We start from the raw sequence: 6,748 nt of genomic DNA on the forward strand, positions 1-6,748 counted from the left end.
GTACTTTCTCTCGATTTTTCTCCACTGCGACCCGTCAGCGGGTGCTCTCAACTTCCCATCTTTCTTACGGCCCTCTCTGTGCCATCACATCAACTTGGCATGCTCTTCATTTCTTAACAGACGTTTCAACTGTGGTATTATAGGAGCATACCACATCACCTTGGTAGGAACCCTCTTCCTGGGGGGCTTGTCGTCAACATCACCAGGGTCATCTCGTCTGATCTTATACCGCAATGCACCGCATACCGGGCATGCGTTCAAATCCTCGTACGCACCGCGGTAGAGGATGCAGTCATTAGGGCATGCATGTATCTTCTGCACCTCCAATCCTAGAGGGCATATGACCTTCTTTGCTGCGTACGTACTGTCGGGCAATTCGTTATCTTTGGAAGCTTCTTCTTCAATATTTTTAGTAGCTTCTCAAATCCTTTGTCAGGCACATCATGTTGGGGAACGTAGTATTTCAAAAAAATTCCTATGATCATGCAAGATCTATCTAGGATAAGCATAGCAACGAGCGAGGAGAGTGTGTCCACGTACCCTCGTAGACCGAAAGCGGAAGCGTTTAGTAATGCGGTGGATGTAGTCGAACGTCTTCGCGATCCAACCGATCCAAGCACCAATCGTACGGCACCTCCGCATTCAGCACACGTTCAGCTCGGTGACGTCCCTCGAACTCTTGATCCAGTTGAGGCCGAGGGAGAGTTGTGTCAGCACAACGGCGTGGTGACGGTGATGATGAAGTTACCGGCGCACGGCTTTGCCTAAGCACTACAACGATATGACCGAGGTGTGTACTATGGAGGGGGGCACCGCACACGGCTAAGAGATTGTCTGTTGTGCTATTGGGGTGCCCCCTGGCCACGTATATAAAGGAGGGAGGAAGAGGAGGCCGGCCTAGGAGGGGCGCGCCTATAGGGGGGTCCAACTAGGATTCCCAATCCTTGTTGGAGTCCCCTTCCTTTTCCAAGAGGGGAGAGAGGGAAGGAGTAGGAGAGGGAGGAGTCGCCCCCTCCCAAGTCCAATTCGGACTTGCCATGGGGGGGCGCGGCCACCCCTTGAGGCCCTTCTCTCCTTTCCGCTAAGGCCCATGAAGGCCCAATATTTCCCCCGGCGAATTCCCGTAACTCTCCGGTACTCCGAAAAATACCCGAACCACTCAGAACCTTTCCGATGTCCGAATATAGCCTTCCAATATATCGATCTTTATGTCTCGACCATTTCGAGACTACTCGTCATGTCCGTGATCTCATCTGGGACTCCGAACAAACTTCGGTCATCAAATCACATAACTCATAATACAAATCGTCATTGAACGTTAAGCGTGCGGACCCTACGGGTTCGAGAACTACGTAGACATGACCGAGACTCATCTCCGTTCAATAACCAATAGAGAAACCTGGATGCTCATATTGATTCCTACATATTCTACGAAGATCTTTATCGGTCAAACCGCATAACAACATACGTTGTTTCCTTTGTCATCGGTATGTTACTTGCCCGACATTCGATCGTCAGTATCATTATACCTAGTTCAATCTCGTTACCGGCAAGTCTCTTTACTTGTTCCGTAATGCATCATCCCGCAACTAACTCATTAGTCACATTGCTTGCAAGGCTTATAGTGATGTGCATTACCGAGAGGGCCCAGAGATACCTCTCCGATACACTGAGTGAAAAATCCTAACCTCGATCTATGCCAACTCAACAAACACCATCAGAGACACCTGTAGAGCATCTTTATAATCACCCAGTTACGTTGTGACGTTTGATAGCACACAAGGTGTTCCTTCGGTATTTGGGATTTGCATAATCTCATAGTCATAGGAACATGTATAAGTCATGAAGAAAGCAGTAGCAATAAAACTAAACGATCAATATGCTAAGCTAACGGATGGGTCTTGTCCATCACATCATTCTCCTAATGATGTGATCCTATTCATCAAATGACAACACATGTCTATGGTCAGGAAACATGACCATCTTTGATAAACAAGCTAGTCAAGTAGAGGCATACTAGGGACACTCTTTTTGTCTATGTATCCACACATGTATCAAGTTTCCGGTTAATACAATTCTAGCATGAATAATAAACATTTATCATGATATAAGGAAATAAAATAATAACTTTATTATTGCATCTAGGGCATATTTCCTTCAGTCTCCCACTTGCACTAGAGTCAATAATCTAGTTCACATCGCCATGTGATTTCACACCAATAGTTCACATCTTTATGTGATTAACACCCATAGTTCACATCGCCGTGTGACCAATACCAAAGGGTTTACTAGAGTCAATAATGTAGTTCACATCACCATGTGATTAACACCCAAAGAGTACTAAGGTGTGATCATGTTTTGCTTGTGAGAGAAGTTTAGTCAACGGGTCTGCCACATTCAAATCCGTATGTGTGTTTTGCAAATTTCTATGTCTACAATGCTCTGCACGGAGCTACTCTAGCTACACTACAACAGGAACCCCCCTATAGCAACGCATTTTTCTGTATCTAAAAGTTCATATATGCGTTGTTAGTGTCTTTACCAATGGAATAGGATGTGTTGCCTTACACGGCGTTGCTAGCGCATAATGCAACGCTTATATTGTCGTTGGTAAAAGGGACCGTTGCAAGAATACAACACATAAAAGAGAATTGTGCAACACTTCTATATGTTGGTGCTTAATGTACAGGAAACAAAATCCCATTGCTTGGCAACGAAGAATTTGCAACGCTTCAAGTTTTGGTTCATATATAGCGTAAACAATATTATTTTTAATACATATTGCCAGCAATTAAATTAATGCTTCACATAATGCTGATAATTATTTATTTCAAGTGAAGAAAAACGAGAGAAAATACTCATGGGAGACAGAAATCATATATTAGTTAAAACTGTTTGATTACAATGGTAGACATTACATGAGGAAAATCATCCAAATGGGATGTATAATATAAATGTTCTCTTGATGGTGAAACTTAAATTGAAAGCATGCATCAACATCCCTACAGATTAACTAAAACATAATTGAGGAACATCGTCCAACAGGAACATCATCCCTACAACTTTACTAAAACTGAAAGCATCCGTCTCCATCATCATGAACACGAACATCATCGTCATCATAGTAGTATGCTTGCCCACACACCCATATAATCATCCATTTATCTTTTGAATCTACAAACAAAAAAACAAAATGAACTGTTAACACACAAAGCATGATGCAATTCGTGATAGAGGCAGGATATTAGTCACTTACAAAGGTTGCCATGCAAAAAAATTCTGCATTACCAAGAGTATTACAGTTTTTGCGACTCCATACCAAATATTTAGTTTTCACAAGTGCCATATCGACATGCACTACCTACAATTCATTAGTAATTTCAGCACCATCAAGCTCAGATTTAGGATCACAACTTACAATTGTAGCAATACCGGTCTCCGTTATGATTTTTCAGGCTCATTAAAAATACTTTTGGTCCTGCCTGTTAGAGAAAATCAAAGTTACCATTGGCAGAAACATGTTGAGCAAAATAATTAAAAGAAAAGTGACATATAACAGAAAAAGTTCAGAGGCCAAGACCTATCGTGTTTGCATCTTTTCCTTTACTATATGGTCTCTTGTGTTGTCCCATGAGATGCCATCTTTGAAGTCTTTCAAGGGATAAGAGATTATAAGCCAGCTAACACTGAGTTATATTGTGCCATCACACATGTACCTGCCTGCTATTTAAAGGACATACCAATATAAATGGGGCGGGAAATAATGGAAGCGTGTAAAGAATTTAAAATGCTCAAACCATGCCACATTGTAAAAACATACGTCTAGTCAATGCACATAGAAGAAAATGGAAGGAAGCAAGGGAAAAAGCCTTTCAGCATACAACGGCTATAACCCAACATCACACACGTCATATGGTTATGAATACATTCTTCTACGGGTTAATCTCATGATGTGCAACATCTATGAAATTCTATGAAGCCTTTCACTACCAACAAAGTAGTTTTGGTGATGAACGCTTAAAATAATTAAACTTCATATGATAGCTTCAGTGTAGAACACAAAGATAAACATTTTTATTCAAGTAGCAGTATGGTACGATCAACTGCATAATTCTGAGGCACCTACTGGGAGATACTGAAGCAGTATGTTTGAGCTTTAATCAGGTAACAAAATATTACTATATCAATACCTTGGACATATTAAGCCAAAAGATAAATTAAATTTACTGAATTAGTACAAATAAAACATATTAGACAATATAAATAAGCTTTGAAGTATAAGATCCATCATAAATGAGGTACTCCCAGTACCGGCCCAATGATTTTGCATGAAGTGCAGCGAGGACAGCAGGGAGGATCGACCATTAGTTCATCTTTACCACCAACTCCTAATAAAATAGCTAGTATATATCCAGATCAAACTCTAAATAGCACATCTGAGCAGATCAATCAGTAGTGACACTACTAAGAAAAGGAGAAGACACGGCAGAGAAAACAAGACTGTAGCATGCTCGAACAAATAATTAGGACGCCCTGTTTGTAGACTACAAATACAAATTTACTTCTCTTTTCCCCATGGTGTGTATTCTTCTTTGTAAAGGAAAAGCACGTCAAGGGAATAAAGGAGTGATATTACGAATGTAGGTAAGCATAGTACAAAGAGGAAGCATGGACCACACAAGAAGTGTCTAGAATTTGGCAAACCAGTAGAGAGAACTGTGTAGGTATATGTTGTTAATAATATGAGAAAGGGGACATCAATCAAATTCCAAAAGCCAAGTGAATAAATGGAAAACATCCATGGTTTTTTATTCCTAGAACACAATCTAGTTCAGCTATCTTTACAAAATACAGAAGTCAGATAAGTTGTAATAGGTGTAGAATTTTATCTAACATGTCACTTGACTAAATAAGTACTACTCGTCTCAGCGTAGTTTTATAAGACCTGCTTCTCTAATCTCTTCTACTGTATTTAGGGGTTACACAGTAAACATTTTCTGTTCATAAATCATAAGTAAATCGCAAGATCTGCTTGCTTCAAAAAAATTGATATGACATGAAGCTCACATAAACATCTTTTAAAATGGCAAGCATAGCTCATGGTAGATGTACTCAATAATATTTTCAGAGTTTTCTGACAAGCAACAGTGATTGATCACCAGATTGCCTTCCTTACGCTCTTGAACTCCAACTGTAGTGGGCAGAAAGCCTTATGAAGCTCTGAGTGCTAATAATGTCACCAGATGCTGATGGATGATGATGCGGAGAACTGTGGATCAGAAGCCCTAAGATCCAATAAGTACTCGGCCTTGCCATGCTCTGCACCGATGTCCTTCTCCCCCAGCGTCACAGTGGCTTAGTCGACCGAGCTGCATAAAGTTGTCAAGCTACTCCTCAGTTTGTAGTAGCAGAGAACATAGAGATCGAAATGGTCTTTTAAGCGGATGAATATATGCAACAAAAAGTTACCAAACTGTGTCTCAAATAAAAGACAGGGAGAAAGTTTTGGGGTCATGTCCATTGCAACATATCAGTGCTTGAGTGTGATTGCATTTCTCTACACCGAGTGTAGGTAATTATTACTTAGTAGAGAAATTTGATATTGTAACCTGCTCCGAAGTCTCGGAAAGAAATATGAGCATATGACAGCGTGAGTGATCAGGCCTACAACATAAGCAAGTGGCACCGTAAGCAGAAAGTGGAACTTTGAAGCATCAACATCAACCACGAGACTAAGACAACAAGCCTTATTATACAATCAGTCAATCACATAATCAAAGACAACAACCAACGACTGCACAATCAAGTTTCACTTCCATGGGCTGGTGACAAGCTCCTGAGCCATAACTAGAATCAATTCAATCACAGCAAGAGGCCTCAGCTAGAAGCTCCCCTCCGCACCAACCATCTATAATTCAACCTCTCGGTCATTACCAGGGACGAGCAAGTCGTAAGTAGCAATTCCCAACTAGACTGAAGTCGAGTAGAGCAAGATGGGGAAAATAAAATTGGAGAAGAAAAGCGGTCCGGCTCACCACGGCAGCGCGATCGCGAGGGTTGTTGTAGCGGTAACTCTGCCCGTAGCCGCAGGCCCTCATGCGGAGGTAGTAGACGCAGTTGGTCGTAGGGAAGCGGTGACGAGGGGCGGCGCGCCGGGAAGCAAGGTCGCAGAGGAGAGTTGACTAGGGACGGCGCGCCAGGATGGAGAATCGCAGGGGGAGTGGTGAGGGGCGGCCTTCCGAGACGGAGGATCGCAGGGGAGTGGTGAGGGGCGGCGCTCCGGGATGCAGGTAGGTTGAGGGGCGGTGGGCAGCGTGAGAGAGATCGAGAGGAACAGGGAGGCTGGGAAAAGGTAATGACCTAGATTAATTGTGAAACCAACTTGGGCCGGGCCACAAGAGTCTGGAGTTGTGGAGCACACATCTACAACGCATATTCTACAATGCTTATTATCTGTATCTGTTGTGAATTTTGTAACATACAGTCAAAACGTTGTAGAATATATGTTGCATTATAGGGGGTTTTCTTGTAGTGCTAATAGCTCCCACTTTCAATATGTATCTAGATAGAGACTTAGAGTCATCCAGATCGGTGTCAAAGCTTGCATCGACGTAACTCTTTAAGACGAACTCTTTATCACCTCCATAATCGAGAAATATTTCCTTATTCAACTAAGGATAATTTTGACCATTGTCTAGTGATCTACTCCTAGATCACTATTGTACCCTCTTGCCAAACTCATGGTGAG

At 42.0% G+C, this 6,748-nt stretch overlaps 1 long non-coding RNA gene across 2 annotated transcripts; it reads right to left on the reverse strand.

The window, feature by feature from the left end:
* Positions 1 to 2,863: 2,863 nt before the first annotated feature.
* Positions 2,864 to 6,390, reverse strand: LOC109784008 (uncharacterized). Of its 2 annotated transcripts, XR_005771983.3 has the most exons (4): positions 6,036 to 6,389; positions 3,581 to 5,369; positions 3,257 to 3,482; positions 2,864 to 3,174 (listed from the first exon to the last, which is right to left on the reverse strand). It is a non-coding gene; the product is annotated as an uncharacterized lncRNA (long non-coding RNA). The 2 variants fall into 2 exon arrangements; XR_002237795.4 differs by having other exon boundaries at positions 2,864 to 3,482; positions 6,036 to 6,390.
* Positions 6,391 to 6,748: the final 358 nt, after the last annotated feature.

The sequence above is a fragment of the Aegilops tauschii genome, chromosome 3 (genome assembly GCF_002575655.3).
Source record: "Aegilops tauschii subsp. strangulata cultivar AL8/78 chromosome 3, Aet v6.0, whole genome shotgun sequence".
Lineage (NCBI taxonomy): Eukaryota > Viridiplantae > Streptophyta > Magnoliopsida > Poales > Poaceae > Aegilops > Aegilops tauschii.